Raw genomic sequence first — 19,289 nt, 5'->3', positions numbered from 1 at the left:
CCTTCTTTCAATCAAGTACGACTTGCAATAGAAAGAGAGTAAGAGGACGGAATTCAAAGGCTGTGAATAGGAGCCTTATAGTCCCAACAACCAGTGTAAGTCAATCTGACTACTAAATTGCTGCTTGATCTGATGAAGTAAGGGAATGCAAGTCAATAGAAGTCTTCAACCGATCTTATGACTGACAGGCCTCCGGTGATTAGGCAGTCAGAGGCTAAAGAGAAGTTAGCGGATAGAGGATCAGATTCATCAATTCAATGGCTTTGACTCTAGCCTATTACATACAGGATTTCTCTTTTTACATATGTAATTTTTAGAGTGAAGTAAATAAAATAAATACTAGAAGGAAGTCCAGGCATTAGGAAGAGATTACCGTACCGGGTAAGGAAGATTAAGCGCTTCTTTTTGATTGCGACCATTTAACGAAGGACTCTATAGATGTCAGTCTATGAAAGGACATAAGACAAAAAGATTCCCAGGTCTGTCACTAATTCATTCTATACTTTGACTCTGTCTGATAGAGTGTGCAGTAAGCCACGGCTTTGGACTTAACGTGAAGCTGTTGAAAAGCAACTCCACAAAAAGATTAATTGCTTCCTTCTTACTTACTTTGAGGCCTACGTAATTTAGACTAGGAAGAAAGACTTGTAGTGTAGCACTCGAGGAAGTTAGGGACTAGGCAGGAACTAGGAACTGCGCTTTAAGGGCTTTCGGAATTAATTAATTACCCGGAGGGATTTGAAGGGCATTTTAAGATAATCTCTTTGATGATGAGGTGATTCACAGGCGAAGATAATATGAGTGCGTGGAAAGTGAATCAAAGGCGGGATTAGTAAATTCTTAGGCTTTCCGGTCCCTTCCAAATGGTTTTCTTCCGGACTTGATAGTAAGTAATGACTGCTTGCTTTCTTGCTGGTCTTTCATCAGTTGCATCCGACACAGCTGAGGAGAAGGAAATCCCTGACTTACTTAAATTTACTGCTGCATATCCCACTGCTGTAAAGGCTTTCAAAGACTTTCCTTTCTAAATACCCGGTAAATAGGAGTCTAAACCATTCTTTTCTGTCTCAATCACAGCTGGACTCTAACTAAATAAATACTTACAAGTTTTCTACTGAAAGGGCGTCTCAGTGTATATAGACCGCAAGTCTCTTCCAGTGTAATATTCTTTTGTGGTTGCTTGCCCTAGCCCTAACGGGGCTAGGATCTGATTCAAAGGCTCCGCTCCTCTTAAGCCCAAGCCCTGTTCGTGGATAATCAAGAAAACTTACGCCTTGGCAAAGCTCTACCTGACACAGAACCAATCGGGAAAAGAAAGAGCTAAAAAAACTTGACTTTCTAGGTTTATAGGATAGGCTGTCCTTACTGGAAAACCTTTTCCTTTAAGGAGTGCAGCCAGCGCGTTACTTCGAAATGGGCTGATAATACCGTGTTAAGTCGGTATCCTGTGGTAAGGTTAGGTTTCAAGACAGAGTGAGCTGGAAAACAGCGAATCTTCGCCTAAGCAGTAGTTCTCAATCCCTTTATTCCAAGATCGTATATAATCGAGCGGCTCGCGCATCTGTTCTTACTTAATAGGTTAGGGGCTAGGCTAAACCTCCCTCACATCTGATTTAATAGCAATGGTAATTCCTCCAACACCATCAACTGCGGATACGATAGATGATTCTATGCCATCTTTATTCCCTTCCTTGCTTTACCTTACCCTATTGCTACTGCTAGCATTAGCACTACCTCGACGTCCCATAGCTGATTCTCAAGAAGCAGATTCTCGAACAAGAGCAGGGGATTCTTTCGTCCGAACACCGGATAAGCATTCAGTTACCTTGCATTCGATTTTCCCTATGTCAGTTGCTTCTATCTGTAACAAGGCATTCTTGCAGCAAGAGGGCATTCGAGAACAGTAAGAGCATATTCTTCTTCAATTGCGATCAAAGATCGGTGGTAATGCTTTTGCTTCTTCTCTCTCTGCTCTTGCTAGCAATGACATTTGAGGAAAAAGGCTAGGCTCCTCTAGAGACTAGACCGGGTACATTAGCAAGGAAAGCTACTCTTCACCGGAAATAGTAACTGCCGCACAAAGGCATTCTGTTGAAAGTGTTCAGTAATCGTCTGCTCATAGAAGTAGGATGAAATCGGGCTTGATGCCATCTTCTTCAGTCAGTCTTAGGGCAAGGAGTTCTTCCGCCCCTCCCACAGCGGTAATGCCGATAGCTCTGATTACCGGAATTGTTTTAGGGATTGGATTTGGATTCCTTTCTCTTCGAGGCGAGGCATATGACTCTTATCGATATGCCACTAGCTCAGGAAAGATAGACACGCACACCCCCTTTCATTGCCGTTACCAGCCTTTCTATCTTAGCCCGGCGCTGGGGAGAGACTGGGAGTGCTTTCGAGAATAAGAACACATGCACCGGGAATTCATCTGCAGAGCAGCTCCATTTCCTATCCTCTTTGTCCCAAATTCCTCTCCTTGCTCCGAAAATCCACTCAGAGAATTAATATAATCTAAGAATAGCTCCTCTGGTAGCCGGCCTTTCTTCTTTCTAGCATTCCAACTTTTTTCTGACCTTCCGGTTCTGAATCCGTAGGACACTTCTCTGTTCTCATGTATACCTACACGAGATCTCGAACTTGAAACGAAACATCACTCTCCTCTTTCTTTTACCTTTCTCTCTATCCTGGGGCCAAACTCACACTTTCTGGAGCTATAGCATACATTGAGCCAGCAGGGAGAGCCCTCTGGAATAGCAAAAGCCTTTGCTGCTTACCATCGGACTCATTCCCGTCCTCACGAGCCTTGACACGTTCTTGTCGCGTCTCCTTGTCACTGCCTTGGTCTCCCCCACCTTTGGCGTGACTGCCCCTCTCCTGTAAGTCAAGTGGCTTTCGCCCCTTTCCTCTTTATGCTTGCCCTTAGCATGGGCAAAGTCCATCAAAGACTCGGCCTCGTTGATGGCTTCGTCCACATTAGAGACTTGCCGGTGTTGTAACTCCTCCCTTACATACCAGAGTTTGAGACTCAGGCTAGAGGATCTTTACTCTTCTCTCCTGGGATTATTAGAGTGTCAGATTAGCCTTTGGATTTGTTCTGCCTTCCATTTCTATGCTAATCCCTGAGTGCTCGTTCCCTGGCTCTAGCGAACCAGTAAACTTCCTGCCCAGCCGGGCATTCCCTCTCTTCTTCTTCCTCGCTGACTTCATACTCGCTCTAAGCCAACAAAAAGGGCAGGGCTGACCTTAGATGGATGGCTGGCAGATGGAAAGCGCTTAGCTTAAGACTAAAAATGCATGACTGGGCACTAGGTGGGCTGGAATGGAACTACCACGGACTAAGAGAATGAATTTACCAGCTATTCGAAATAAATCCTTATCACGATTCTAAGTCATTTCCCTGGTTAGGGACATGACAGTACATGCCAGGCAAGAGGTTCTTAAACATAAGGGAATGTAGTTTTCTGCACTATAGTCTCCATGTTGCATAATAGAAAAACTTTCCATTTACTAAACTACTTCATTATATTATTTGAATAGGATCATTGAATCCTCAACTATTTCGTTAGTCATTTATAAGGAAAGAGCTTGGAGGTTAGTAATCCTTCCCTCTTTCCTCCTGCACCTTGCTGCACTCTCCAATTTAAGGCAAAGAGAGAATGCTAAAGTGATTGGCAATGTCTTCTTGAGAACTCAAAATTCCATCTGCTACAACCTTCTTTTAAGCTTAAATCGAATAACCCGAGGTCGAAAGAAATCTCTCCCCTATCTCTTATAAAGGAGTTATGAACTCGCACCACCCGTACGGTCTTTATGCCGCCTACTATTCAAAGCCAGGTATTGACTCAGGAATTATCTGATAGGGAAGCTAAAAATGGCTTGCTTTCCCGGATTGACTTTGCTCACACCTAGGTGCCCACTCATGTTGGGCACGTAATGATGACTTCAATTGTTGGGAGTCCGGGTTGCAACACCTGATAGCTTGCTATAGCACTCTTGGTATTGGATTTCTTCTCCCTCTCCTCTCCCTTACGGTCGAGTTACTTTGTTCCTTCCTCTCGCTTCGCTCGAGCATCTTCAAACCTCACTCCGGCGAATGGGTACCTAGGCTTCTCTTGCCAATGTATACAAATAGACAGACCTGGCGAACTATCTTTCCAAAGCCACTCGACCATGTGGGAGAGGGGTGAAGCTACTCGCCCCTATTCGATAAGTTAAGGAGAGGGGCCCTCAACTAAAAATAAGTTTCATTCTCGACATTGCAAACTCTTTTGTTACCTCTTTCACGGCGGCGGTTCATTCTGGTTCTGTCGGCAAATCGCCTTCCTTATAGGAGGAAGAGGAACTTTGGATTCTTAGCTTATTTGAGAACTTCCTTATGATCTCATCCACATTGTCTATGGAAGACGTTTCTTCTTCCAATTCGTCTATTACACCCTGGATTTGGATAGTTTTTTGTTGTGCGTCCTCAACTAATTGAGCATAAGGATCCCTTCTTTTTTTTTTCAGAAATAGATCAAAAATCCACACTGATAGTAGGGTGCCACCGACTTGCTCAAGAAAGCTCTAAAGCCAGACATTGAGTGGCGGTTGACCAATCGATAGCCTAAAACTACAAGCCAGCTTGAACTACTTCCTACGTCACCCTTCGTCCACCTCTCCCTCAGTGAGGAAATAGTAGTAGCAGCAGTCTCCCCACTAATTCAAGGTTACAGTCCCAACCAAGTCAAAGAGTCCAATGAGCGGGGTACCTTAGCTTATGCCAGGTTGAAACCTTCCTTTAATAAGAAAACCAAAAAAGCAAAAGAAGAAAGAAAAGAATTTACAAGTTCTTTGACAAGAATGATGATAGATTTTTTAGCTTTATTGAGAGGGGTACTAGGGGTCTGTAGAGGTTGCTGCGAGGGGGGACAGGTACCCCCTTCAGGAACAATTACTACTACTACCAATATAAAAAAAGAAAATATTGTGTTTTCTCGTGCTGTAATTTGAAACCGGATGGAGACTCTTTACATAGTAATGAGGCACCTGCAACCCCTTAGACGAATAGGGGGATTGGGGACCCCGCCTCTTCCACACTTGTTGAGGCGGATCCGAGTTTTCACTCGGCTAAGGGGGAATTAAGTGCCCCACTTTCTCAAGAAATGGTCTACCACCTTGCTGCATTTGAATCAGTCCCCAGGTCAAGGAAGAAAGGTGTGTGGTCCATTCCATCATCAGCTCTTAGGAGATGCAGTAAAGGATATCCAGCTAGGGGGCAAGCACCTTTAACAAGCAAGTAGCTAGCTTAAACCTTACTTAACAGCAAGCCGCGAAAGTCTTCGCCTATAGCTTCTACTTCCGAAGTAAGTTCCGGGAAAGAGGAAGAAATTATATAGTAGTTCAGTGGCGTGAGGGAATAGTAATCGAATTACAGGGTTTTGGAATTGATTAACAGGGATGGGGAACTCCGCTTTCAAAGGTTCCTAATCAAATGACTTTGTTTACGGCTTTCGTAACTAGAATGAGTTAACTCCCGCTTATTTGTCTAAGTAGTACTGCCTGTATTCTAATACTACTTGCTGCTTGCAGCTTAAGGACGTGTAACTCTAAATATCAATACTTGCTTGGGTTTTCTGCTCAATAGAAAGACTTCAGCTCTCAATCTCAATAGTAATGAAATCAATCTCTTTACGGCTTCTGACTTCGGAAGTAGAAGCTAGAGTAAATGCTGCCGTTGAAAGGCATTCTCTTGAGGATTGATGTATGGACTTAATGCTTTAGGAGTTAGTGTGTTTAGATTGAGTTCCCACGAGCGGGGGATATAATTACTATATCTCTTGGTATTGCATTAGAGTCCTCCGTTTCTTTAGCTGCAACGGCTGCAGACGCATTAACATTTCGATATTTGGCCCTCGTGGCTGGCGAATTTGTCCAAGAGTAACGGTTGCCCCATTAGCGGGGATGCTTCTCGAGAGCTTGTAAAACCCGAAGATAGACGTCGCTTTCTGTTGGATTGTGTAATTCAAAAAGCAAACGTTGGAAGTCTGCTCTTGTCGCGCCTACACCAGCTTCTTTATTTGGACTTTCCAAAACAAGGCGCTGCGCTATATCCTCCCATGGTTGGGGGTCCCTTTGTTGGCTTTTCGAGAAAGATGATAGAAGAATAGCACATTTCTTTCGAAAATCGTTTACTGTATCGTAAGGTGATTCTGTGGGTAGCTTAGCTCAGAAACTTAAATTCCCCTGATGGATCATTCGCGTGCATCTGTTTCGGGGTTCTTTTTTGGTCCATTTATATGGGTTCTGCGTTGTGTCCGCATTAGTTCGAGGAAGAGAAGCATGTACTATTCTATTCTATGGTGTAATTAAAGATCTCATTCCTATTCAGGTGGTTTGGACCAAGTTAGCTGTGGCCTTTCATTCCTTAGGGAGTGAGAGGGTAAAGGGGGAAAGGGCGTAGGGTACCACTTGAGTTGTCTTCACTTCCCTTAGCCATAAGGTTGGCATTGAAAGATCCAATCCTAGATTCTTCTTACTCTTGTAATTAATGTAATTGGACTCCCTAATTATAAGACCATTCCTGCTTCTTTCTCTTGTCCCTACCCATATAGGAAAAGAGCTTTCTCACAAAGATTGATTGGAAGACCCATAGCTTGAGAATTCCCCAGTCGTTGTTTGAGCTTTTCCAACTAGCTATGCGCTAAATAAGCCCTCCCTAACCTATAGCAAGAGTAGTGCTACTAAGCGAAGGCGAAGGAGGAAGTTTAGATTGGGACTTTCTCTTGCCTTGTTCTTATGCCTATTGGTGAATCAGATGTTCTTCCCCCAGTCAAGACTGATTAGCGAGAGTTGTCGCATATCTGCTTGAATAAGCTCACTCTTGGTTAGCTATGAACACAGAGTGAAGAATCGCTAAGGCCAATCATTGCTTAGTCTATCCTATATCCTATGGCTATTCTAGCTGGGATATTCTCTCTATTAAAGCATATAGGAATCTGAGGTAATATCGTATAAGTATAGTCAACAATCCTTTGGTTCCATTCGTTCGCTTACATCGTGGGAAGAAAAGAGATGCGTGCCGGGGGTCGAAGCCTTCTATCAATCGCATGCAGGTCTATCATCTTTAGGCAGTCGCATACTCGAGTGGATTGCCCTATGTATCAGACCAAGAACCGAATTCCCCAACAGGAGCTCTTGGTCTACTACTAGGGATTCCAAATCCACCATAACATCTGACTTTATATGAGGAGGAGGTAGAGCAATAGCTTGGGTTGACCCTCTTAATGAAGATCGATCCGGCAGAGGAGAAGTAGATCCATTCAAGTCCAAAGCAAGGTGGAAAGTCTCAATTCAATGCTGCGGTTGATGACCGTAGCAATAGTCAAAGGCACTGGAGGGAAGCCGCTGGGGAGGTGGCTTATGCTGTTGAAAGCCTAGCTCATCCTAGCATGGCATATCTGTATCCCCTGAGAATTATCATTCCTATTCGATATCATGAATAGGTCTGCCTGTCAACCATTTCTATATGCGAGATGGAGGGCTGCTTTGGTTTGGAGCTATTCCCATTAGGCTGCTTTCTCCTCGCCTTGTCGATATAGCGCATCTTTTTCCCACAGTCCTATTTTCATTTTCGTAGGGGGAATCCTTCTTTTATGAAAGAGAATGCGATCCACTCGTCAATTTGGGCATGAGCTCAGGTTCGTTTTTTCTGTCCACTCCTGTCCTGTGTGGTAGGCTCCCCATGTTCTATCAAGTAGTCCTTCTTGTCCTCTTCGGTCAATCGACATTCATCTGAGCTTGCTTTTTCAAAAAGATGAGGTTCTCACTACCAGCCCCTCATTCATCTGCGTGGGACCCCTATGATCACCTCCACAAGAAAGTGAGGGATTCCTAATCATCTCTTGAATTGGGTCTTTCTCTCTTTGATCCCGATCCTGAAAGCTCTAGAATCCTATTGAAGGGGAAAGCTATCTTTTGGTGTCTTCCTTGTAGACTAAGTCGTTGGACTCCCTCTTAGAAGTTAGCTTGCCTTTGTATATATTGAACTTTCTTCTGGCTTGGACTTTTGAGGTGCGTATGCTTTGATCCTACTTCGAGTCTTATTCCTAAGCTTAACCTCGTAGAAATTCTCTTGCTTAGAGCTTTGTACTCCTTTCCAAAGCATCGGGGAAGTGGGACTAAATCCTAGTTTTCAGCATAAGTCAGATTGTGAGGCTAAATCACTGGTTTTTGAGGTAGATTCTTTCGCGCATCCAGGATCTGAAATCTCCTTTTTACAGTCTAGCTCTTTCAACGATTCCCCCGAAATCGAATTCTTTTTCAATGCAGAGTGCTCTCAGAGGCTGGGATTAATAGCCATCTTTCGTACATTTCATTGTGTATGTATATACAAAAGAGCTCTTTCTTTCTTCAGTTGATCGCAGCCCAATCAATAGAGAGCCTAGCCCGAGAGACGAGTTCCCCAAACCGCTCATCTGTCTTCCGCTTCATTCATAGCTATCTCCTCTGTCCGCTTTGAGTTTTTAGGAAGCTAGGAGTGTTCTCAAAGGAGACAGAGTCAACAAGTATCGATCTTTCTTTCTTATGGACCTAAGCTTATAACTAGTAAGAGCCTTCATTACCTATCTTTCCCAACCTATGAGGATGTACAAAGCATGGATCCAACCTTATCCTTATGAGCTGCACGCTCTCTCTGGGCTTCTACTACTGTATGTGATTTCTTCTCACTATAGACTTGAGTATCTAAACCGGACAGACCTCCTAGTTACAAGGAAACAACCTATTTTTAGGCTTTAGCTGATAATGGGCCTCTTGCCTTCCAATCTGTATTGTTGTTATAAAATGTAATTCTATAGTATCCATGACTTCAAATAAATGGTTTTCGACTTGCTTGAACTGCTAGAAAGCAGGGCTAATGGATTGAAGCCTTCGGACAAGATTTCTTCATAAATGAACAAACAAAGGAATGGATTCTCCACAACAGCCAAGAATCCGGGAATGGAATAGGTGTAATAGCCCCGCAGGGAAAGCCCCGCAGGGTCAGTCAAGTGAGGGTGGGGTTCCCGAGTGATAGAGGACTACAGTATACTAGTAATAGACTTTCTACTATTAGTCTTGAAAGCAAGGCACTTACCCACAGGTGTGGGGAAGTGACGATAGTTGCTGTTTCAGTCCTGTGGTAGGCCGTAGTACCTAAAAGCGTAGGGGGCAAAGGCTTCCCCAGTCCCTTAGGTTGGAGGGAGTGCTTCACGGGTGTGGAGCATGACCGGGGCAGGGTTGTTAACTCTTTCGCTGCCGATGCTCAGGGACCCTATCAGTAGAGCTACAGGAATAAAAGAAGTTTAAGTCAATGCCGTAGAGAATATAAGAAGCAACTTGAGCTGCGAAAAAAGTATCCATAAAGGCTGCGCAGCTACGAAGGCAACCACTCTTGATGCCTTCGTTACTAATACCTTGAAAAGAAATCTGAGGAAAAGCAACAGTCTATAGTCTAAGATGATGTAGCTATCTCAAAGCCCTTAATGAATCTATTCAGCTAGGCCTTGGGAAGAAAGTTATCTTCTAGTTAGACCTCAGGATTAGCTTGTTCGTGGGATTGAGAGACTAATAGTTAGTCTTCAATAGTCGTCGTTGTAGGCTTAGAAATTCTAGACTTTATCTTAAGGATTTGATGTAGCTTTTAGAGAATTCCCATAGGCAGACAGACATGCCACTACTTAGAAGGCTCAGACAGGCCAGCCCTGACTTCAGCTGTTAAGGGAGAGAAGTCATTCGAAAAAGTGTTAAGGCCGTCCTGCATAAAGCAATACAAGCCCTTCAGAAGGCAGATGATCAGTCCATATCGATTGGTATTGCCATCCTGTCCTTTGCCAGGAAGTAAGAAGTCTAGACCACAGACTGACTAATACCGATTTATTAGCCCCCTCCAGCATCAGATAAGGCAGGAAATGAAGTAGAATATCTTTCCTTCTGAGTCACAGCCCTAGAAAGATCAGACCTAATTATCAGCCTAAGATTTTGGACTCTGATAGCCTTTTCTCTTACTTAAGCCTGCCTGAGATCATCTCTTACATATTCCCCCAATCCTGTGAGAGATAAGCGGGAAGTCTGACTAAAGCCTTAAAGAAGCTGCTGACTGAGCAAATGAAGTAGGCTCCGAAAAGTCCTATCTTTCTAATCCAAGAAAAGTGACTTTTCTTCCTCTCTTTTTTCGTTACAGTCTTTTCCCTGAAGTAAGTTCACTAGTCGAACTGGATACAAGGTATAACGAAAGACAGATAAGGCAACCAGAGCTACTTTAGCAACTTGACTCTTTACTTTCTATTAGTCCTTAGTGCTGCATCTGAAAAGCTAGGAAAGAATGAAATTTCGTATGTTGACGGGGACTTCACTTTAATATTGATAAATGATAAAGCTCTGGAAGTCAGAGAGGGAAGAAAAGCAGTTCGAAAGAAAGAATCTTGCGGTGCTAGGCCTATTGATTATCAACCAAGTCCCGCTTAATCGATTCCAAGACAGTCTTAATCACGTACTAAAGCCTGGGGTGGTAACTTACTGAGTCAATGCCTAAGAAGATCATCCAATCAATTCCCCCGAAACTTAGGTAGGAAAGATAGATTATGGATTATGAGGATACTTGCTGGGGTGAAAGAGAGGGGAGAAAACAAGAAATCCGTCTACCTTGGAATCCATTACCAGTCTAAGGGATGATCTTACTACACTTGAGGAATTCATCAGTAGTCATCTTTGAGTCAGTTGAAGTTGTGAGCTCATACCGGCTAATCTCTTCCTTAGCCCTATTACTCGCTTCTAAGGCCATTACAGCGGAAGCAAGGAAAAATGGAAGCACTGGAGGGTCGTCTAAAGAAAGGCAGGAAGATGACTACGACGGGATTGAACTCTAAGTCAGTCATTATCTTGAGTTCCCAGGGGAAGAAGAAAAGATCAATTAGTTGCGGGCGCGAAGAGCCCACCTCTTTCATTATTCCCACTTCGGAGGAAAGAAGTCATAGCTGCCTCAAGTCTTCTGTCTTTAAAGTGAAATAATAGAAGCCAAGCCAAGCCGGACGGAGCTAGCTTCAAACTCAGACTACTGCATCTAGAAAGAGAAGGCCAAATCCATGATCTGACTGAGTAAATGAAGTAGGATCTGAAAGCAATCCATTCTATTCCAATTTACTGGGCCTCATTAGTTGACTGAAGTCCTGGCTATTCTCTTGCTTACGGCTTTGAAAGCCTATTCTCTGACTCCTCTTCAAAGGCAAGAAAGAAAGCTATAAGTCCGACCAGATTACAAAGAGAGAGCGAAAGAGGCTAAGGCAAATGCCGACCTAATCCAAGACGGATCTATTTGATGTAGAAACTTCTAGACTTTGTGCCAAGAGTTCATTCCTTTACTGCTTAACTGGAGCCTACAGCCTTATATTCAATATCTATTCCTTACAGGGTAATCAAATCCTAATCCTCGGCTTCTGCCTGACTTGCTTATACTTTATCAGACTGGATGGGAATGGCAATCTCATAATAAGATATTTCGGCGGATGCCCTGGAACTCTATTCTACTTCATTTCCCCCAACCGTTTCTCGTACCTCTATGGAAACTGAATGGTTTCATGTTCTTTCATCGATTGGTTATTCCTCTCCGTTCGTATCTCTTTTTCCAATTGTGGTCTCAATGAGTTTACAAGATTGAATGGCCAATTCTCCTCTGGACCCTCGATTCGATTTCTATCTGTGTTTTTTCTTCCTCTGTTCTGTTCCACCTTGGCCGGGGGTGAGAATCGATCTGAATGCTAACATTTGATGGGCCACTTGAATTCCCCATGAAGAGAGATAAGGCCTGTGGCCAATGCCGCTAAGCAGCAGGAGCGGAGGGTTTCCAATGGCACCAGCACAGAGAATAACCTCAGCATGTTCACGTACAATTGCGTGGTGATACCTCCCCATTTGGTCACGGTAAACAAGACTCCAATTGCAGACTGCCTCTAACTTCTATGCTTATCAGCCAGCTGCTTCATATAGTGCTGAGCTTTGTGCAGGTACCAGACAGGAAGTTAAGAGCTGGCTAACTATAGACAGGAAGTGACTCCCAGCTGTGCTTCTAGCTTTCTTAACAGCCCTAGAAGAGAGAAAAGACAAGGAAAGATCCTCCCCAAAAAATGGATCCAATATAATATGGTCAATCCAGCTTATAGAAGAGTGGAACGAGCTTACAAGCAAGTAACTTCACTTCAAAGCGGGTTCCAAGTCCAAGGAAGTGGTTTGACTTTAAAGTGGATCGACTTCTTCTTATCTGGTATTTCCGGTAAGAGCTAGCCAACTCGGAAAAAGAAGGAGTTGCTAATGCTAATTAGAATAGGCTGTGGCACTTTCTCAAAGGGAATGATTGGACAAATATACCAAGAATATCTGTTTTGCGCAGAATCGGTACCAGTGCTAGTCAAGCAAGATTATGCTATCACCTTCCTTTACTTCGAAAAGAGCCTAAAAGGGTCACCATCTTATTATATGTAATTATTACCTATTTCTCTAAAGGGTAACCATTAGAGTTGATGTAATTTTCAGGCCCCGGTTCCCAGGGTTCTAGTATTCCCTATTCTAAGCCTACTCAGATCAGAAATAAACTAGTTGATTCTCTTTCGCCTATCGGCCGGCTTTAAGCCATTTTCTGCTGAGATCCCAAGTCTCCAAGTGGGCCCTCTTGGCCACCCGCGACCTTGGCTTTTTAGAGAATCCCGCTCCTGTGTCGTGGGACTTGTAGCTCGCTTACACTAAGTATACCACCGGGTGGGTTTTTGTATCCTTCCAGTTTCGAGTGTCTTCTTGGATAGTTATAGCGGCCCATAGGCGCGAGATGTACCTTGTGGGGGGGGCGGCGGTCCACGGGACATAGTCCTTTCTTTCAGGCAGTGGCCGTTTAGTCCACGGTCCATTAGATGGTCGGTGCAAGGCCAGAAATTTGAACACATTGATTCCGCTCCTTCCTGTCCTTCGCTTCAGGGCCTGTCCCTCGGTGTGGTCAGTACTCCATACTGTCGGGCAGCGAAGCTTACACTTGTTAACTAATTATGACGGTTCGCCAGGGCCTCTTTCCTCCTCCCTTTTCTGCTCACTCGTAAGGGGTCCGGACCCCCACAAAGGGGGAGGGAGTCGACTGAACATCTCAGCCATTGGCGGGAATTTCACCCGCATCCGATCCCCAATTCTTGTTCACCCCGGATGATCGTCTTGGGTGAATTGTGACCTCGTACGATCGTGTCGGGTGAGCAACAGCCGCTTCATCACAGTACTTACTTATGGGCTAACGGGTCACACTTTGGCCAAGTATCCTACAAAGAGACTCCCGAGAGCCAGAAGTATTAAAGGAATGGCCATAGGAATGGGCGCATCATGACATCTTACGATGTCTCGCCCGAATGAATTAGTTGGTACTAGAAATGTTAGAAAAAGTGAACGAAAAGAGTAATAAGAAGTGAAAAGAACAGACAAACTTCCCAACCAGAAAGCAAAATTCCCACTGATGGTATACTTAGTGTAAGCGAGCTCTAATATCACATCTTTGGAATAAAATCCAGTTAGAAAAGGAAATCCAATTAGAGATAAGCTGCCCATGAGCATCATGGCATAGGTAAAAGGGAACGAGGAGGCAAGCCCCCCCATCTTCCGCATATCTTGCTCATCCGACATGGCATGAATCACCGAACCCGCACTCAGGAATAGTAATGCTTTGAAAAAGGCGTGATTCATTAAGTGAAAGACGCTAACCGAATAGTTAGAGATGCCGCAAGCAAAGATCATATAGCCTAATTGACTGCAAGTTGAATAAGCTATGACCCTCTTTAGATCGTTCTGTAATATTCCAGTGGTTGCCGCAAGGAATGACGTCGTAGCTCCTGCAGAAGTAATAACTAGAAGAGACTTCATTCATGGCCTTTGGGCGGTTGACTCTCCGTCTAGCATGTTGAGTGGACTCGGCCAAGTCGGTAATGAGTTGCCATGCCTCCTCTGCCATCCTATACTTTGGCAAAGAACCGTTGCTTGAGGCATCCAATAGATTCTTATCTTGCTCCCTCATGCCTTGGCACATATAGCTAAGTAATACTTGAGTGTCAATCATGTGGTTGGGACATGAGTCAAGAAGTTTGTGGAACCACTCCCAATATTCATATAAATTTTCCATTTTACCTTGTACAATACAAGAGATCTCCTTTCTTAGCTTGTCCGTCATTTCTACGGGCATGAATTTATCAAGGAATTCTCTCCTAAGCAAGTCCCAATCGGAGACAACATCACTAGGTAAGGTATAAAACCACTCCTTGGCTCTTTCCTCAAGAGAGAAAGGGAAGGCAAACAACCATATGGCCACTTCATCGGATCCTTCCCGCCTAGTGGTTGAGCACACACCATGAAAGTCCTTGAGGTGTCTAATTGGATCTTATGCGGGAAGTCCATGGAACTTTGGTAGGAGATTGATGAGGGCGGTCTTGAGTTCAAAGTTTGCATTCAAGTTGGGATGAAGTACATGGAGAGGTTGGTGAAAAAAATTCAGAGCACCCACTTCCTTGAGAGTAACTCTCCTTGGAGCAGCCATATCGTCAATACCTAGATCAAAAGAAGAACTATTAGTAGTATCAACGGAAGAGTAATTATTGCCTTCGTTGGATGACGGTGATATGGTTGGTGAATTGGTAAGAACCTTTTCACCTTCCTCAAAGGCTAACCGCCTCCGAGCTTGCCTAATATGAAGCAAAGTTCTTTCAATTTCCGAATCAAATGGGGCTAAGCTCGGATTTGGTAGTGAATGCGTCATACAATGAAGGAGATAAGAAGCTCATGACATCAATTGGTATTTAAACAAAGATTAATCCTAACTAAGAATCAAACAAACAAACAATCAAGAGAAAAATGCAAATATCCACATATTAAAATATTCACACTAACCAATAGAATGGCATACATAAGCAATTCCCCGGCAACGGTGCCATTTTAATGAACGGGAATATTTGTATGCCGGTTAGAAATTAGTAATGAATCCAATCGTGAGTATAGTCTAACCAACACGCAAATATTGCATCAAACAATTCTAAAATCTATGACTGAGAGTATTGATCCCAGGTTGTTCTCCCTAGGAATTGCCTTAGAATACACATCATTGATTAGGAAGTCTTTTGTGGTTTTGAGAGTTGGTGCAAGAATTCAAGCTAACAAAAGTAAACAACAATTAATTGAGATAAAAGTCTTGGCTAAGGGGTAATTATTGGAAGTTCCATCATTATAGTTTCCTTCAATTGTGGTAAGAGTTGATTATTGCTTCACTTAGTTAACCCCCTAATAATAAAAGAAAGTCAAGTGAGAGTAACTAACTTGAGTCACAAGTCCTAGTCTCACCCTAGGGAAGTCTAGCTTTAGTGCACTCCAAGTCGATTAGCAATTCTCAATTCCTAGTCAACAATTGATATTCACTACTCAAGTGTCTCCAATAACTCAACCCCTAAGCCAAGTGAGAGAAATCTACTCCATATCTAGGGTTGTCATTATCACAAACAATTGGTAGGCAATCATAGAAGACATGATGTAGTTGAGAGAAGAAAAATTGAATTAATGCTATCTAATCCAAACAATCATCAATAATCAAGCAATTGAATGAAATTCCTCAATTCATTAATCACAATTCAAGGTAGCAAAGTCACAAATCTAGATCTAAGAGATTGAATCAAAAGAGCATTAATTGAGAGTAGAAGAAGAGTAGATCTACAACTTGTATCAAAGTAAAAGTGAATTAGCAATGGATCTCACCAAGAAATCAAAGGAGAATTGCAATGGAGAAAGTGAAATCCTAGAGAAAAGTTGGAGTTTCTCTCTCTAAAAACAAAATGTAACTAACTACTCAAAATATCTAGAGTTATGACTAATTGTCCTAACCCCTCTAATCCTTGGTCTTCTTAAGCTTTTCCCTCCAAAATTCTGCTCCAAAACTGGGCCTGGAATCCCCTAAAATCGCTGGTCACATTTTCCTTTTAAAAAATCACGTCCACACATCGGCGCGTACGCGCACAGTACACGTACGCACCCCTGGGATTTTTCGCGACCTACGCATAGGCGCATGGTGCGCGCATGCGCCCATGCCCAAACTTCAAAACTTTAATTTATTCTATGCTACTTCCACTCATGCATGCTTCCTTCACTCTTCTTAGCCATTTTTGCCCTATAACTTCTGAAACCACTTAACAAACGGATCAAGGAATCGAATGGTAATAGAGGAGGATTACAATATATCAATTTTTGATGCAAAAGAAGCATGTTTTCATCTATGAGACAAAGTAGGGAGAGGAACATAAAATCATGCAGTTTTATATGAATAAGCGTGGAAGATCATTGATAAAACCCTTAAAATCTACACATGATAAACCCTAAAAACGGGTTTTATCAAGGACGCGACACCGGCGAATAGCCGAACACAAAGAAGGCGAGGTCGGCGATTACAGAGACGCGGTGGGGGCTGTGGGGCTGCAGTGCTCAAAACTGTTGCTGCGGTGGCTTCTATGGTTCACTTTCAGTCTTCAGAGAAGAGGGGAGAGAAGATGGGTTTACCGTTTATGCTTACGAGGAGGATAACATGAAAGGCGAGCAACGGCGACTACAGAGAACACGACATCGGCGAACACACAGAAAGGGAGATCGGCAATGTGTGACGCGGTGGGGGCTGCGGTGTCGACGAGATGCGGTGCGGCGGGATGTAGTGGCGTACTTCTTGGTGGCTTCTATGGTTCTCAGACAAGAGAAGAGAGATGTGTTTGGGAAGAAGATGGGTTACGGGGATTGATTTAGGGAATTAGGGTTTAGTAACTTCAGTTTTGCTTTTGCCGTTTTTCCCTTTTTTTTTTAAACAAAACGGCGCCGTTTGGGGGTTTATTATCGAACCAAAAACCCGCCAAAAAACCGAATAGTTCTACCGATTTACCAGTTAACCGCTGGTTCTACCGGTTCTGTGACCTATTTTTTGCCAAGCGGTTTATAGGCTTACTCGAACCGGCTAGGTGACCGGTTCCCGGTTAACCCAGTTGAACCAGCCGATCCAGTTCGGTTTTCAGAACCATGGCGTACGCACAGATGCCTTGTTTTTCAAAAACTTTTTCTCAATATTCCTAAGGTACCAAACCTTAGCTCAATCAAAAACTCAACACTAAAACATGCAAGAACCCATAAATTCATGATCCAAACCAAAATTAATCCATTAATTCTCAAAATTAAACTAATTCTAAGCTAACCAAGCATAACAAAAAGCAACTAAGTCAAAATATATACAAAAAGAAAAGAGTTAGAATAATGTTACCAAGAACTTTTATTTAATGTCTTTAAGTTATACAATTGGGAGAGCCCTTACTATGGTGGCTTGTGCTTGACTTCCCCACCAATGCTAGAATGTCCGATGTCCTCCGGGATCCCAATCCTAACCATAAACAAAGACAACCAACAAGCAAGCTATTTACATATTAACATATTTATAATAGCCAATAACTTTACACCATTGTAAATCCCCGGCAACGGCGCCAAATTTGAGGACAAGAGAATTCTTGCATAGTTTGGAATCAATCAAAGACAAGAATCAATTCATTGGTTGCATAGTCCAAACCAACAATGAATTCTCAAGATAAAATATTAAATCCAATACAAAATAACCGAGAGTAATTAAACCTCGGGTCGTCTTCCCTAGGAGTTGCAATTAAGTGTACAATTATTGACTATGGGAGGAAAATGGAGGTTTGGATGATTGCAAGAGAGGCAAGAAATGTAAATAGCAAGAATTGAAACAAGCATGCAAGGAATTAAGAGTAAAGCAATTAATTAAAAGCAATGCAAATAGAAATCAAATAGTAAAAAGGACCCTTGGCAAGAAGTGGCACTACAAGAAAAAGCAATATTTGTAACAAAAAATATTGTTACAAAAAATCGATATTTTGAAACAAAAGGATTTTGTAACAAAAAAAAGGGCCATTGCAGTATGTCCCGTTACAAAAAGTTTTTGTAACAAAAAATGAAATTGTTACAATTCAAAGTAATATTTTGTAACAAATTTTTCTGATGCAAAAAACCAAAAGTTATTACAAAAGTGATAACAAATTTTGATCTTCAAAATATTTTTGGTGACAATATATTTTTGAGTAATTCTTGGCATACAAGCGATTAAGGCTTGTAAGCCTTACAAGTTCAATTAAAACTAACGCTCAAAACACGCTTCGAACCATTCTTCTTCCTCTTCGTCTTCTCCTTCTTCTTTTCTTTCGTTTCTTGCCTTCTCTTTCTCCTTCTTCTTCTTCTTCTTGCTGCACGTTCTTCTTCCTCTTACTCTTCTTCTTCTCCTTTTCTTTCGTTTCTGCACGTTCTTCTTCATCGTCTTCCTCTTCTTCTTCATTTACGTTCTTTCTCTCTGTTTTATCTTTTTTTTTTCGATTTTTCATGGTGAAATCGTTTTTGAAGAAGAAGAAGCAGTAGAAGATGAGGAGGAGAAAGAGAAAGAGTTCTGAATTATGCATAAGATGTATTTTAACAAATTTTGGGTGTATTTCTTTAAATCATTTGGGTGTATTTTCTGTAATCCTTTGGGTGTATTTCTATAATCGTTTGAGTAAATTCCTATAACCATTTGGGTGTATTTCTGTAATCATTTTGGGTGTACTTCTGTAATCGTTTGGGTGTATTTCTGAAGTTCCATTATCTTCAAAAGGATTACAGAAATACACCCAAAGGATTATGAAAAATACACCCAAAGTATTTAAGAAAATACACCCAAAATTCGTTGCATAATTCAGAACTCTTTCTCTTTCTCCTCATCTTCTGCTGCTTCTTCTTCTTCAAAACGATTTCAAAGCTTGATTTCAGAAACTATGAAAATCGAAAAAAAAACGAAGAAGAAGAGGAAGAGGAAGAGAAAGAGGAAGAAGAAGAAGAAGAAGAAGAAGAAGAAGAAGAAGAGGAAGAGGAAGAGGAAGAGGAAGAGGAAGAGGAAGAAGAAGAAGAACCGTTCTGAGTGTAGTGCTTTGAAAATAGGAAACGTTGAATAACGCATTAAAAGGCCTAGTAACTTGTAAGACTTGTAAGTCAAAAAGACTTGTATATATAGCACTCCTCTATATTTTTTCCTATCATAAAATTTTGTTACAAAATATAACTTGATTTTGTAACATTTTTTTCTTTAGTTACAAAACACTATTTATTTTGTAATAATTTTTTAATACAAATTATACACATAATTTGCCAAATTATATTTTTTTTAATTAATTAATATATAAACTAATTTACTCAGCAAGTCAACA

The 19,289-nt window shown here is 42.1% G+C and overlaps 1 long non-coding RNA gene across 1 annotated transcript in view; it reads right to left on the bottom strand.

Annotated features, from left to right (window-relative positions):
- The window catches only part of LOC107604656, a 19,071-nt gene extending 5,247 nt beyond the window's left edge, over window positions 1-13,824 (bottom strand). The window contains exons 1-2 of the long non-coding RNA XR_001612327.2: window positions 13,289-13,824; window positions 3,200-3,205 (exon numbers count right to left, since the gene is read on the bottom strand). This is a non-coding gene — a long non-coding RNA (uncharacterized LOC107604656). The remainder of the gene's footprint in view (window positions 1-3,199; window positions 3,206-13,288) is intronic.

Source organism: Arachis ipaensis, chromosome B06 (genome assembly GCF_000816755.2).
Source record: "Arachis ipaensis cultivar K30076 chromosome B06, Araip1.1, whole genome shotgun sequence".
NCBI classification, from domain to species: Eukaryota; Viridiplantae; Streptophyta; class Magnoliopsida; order Fabales; family Fabaceae; genus Arachis; species Arachis ipaensis.
The sequence above is the reverse complement of the archived record's forward strand: the minus strand, read 5'-3'. Positions and strand labels throughout refer to the sequence as shown.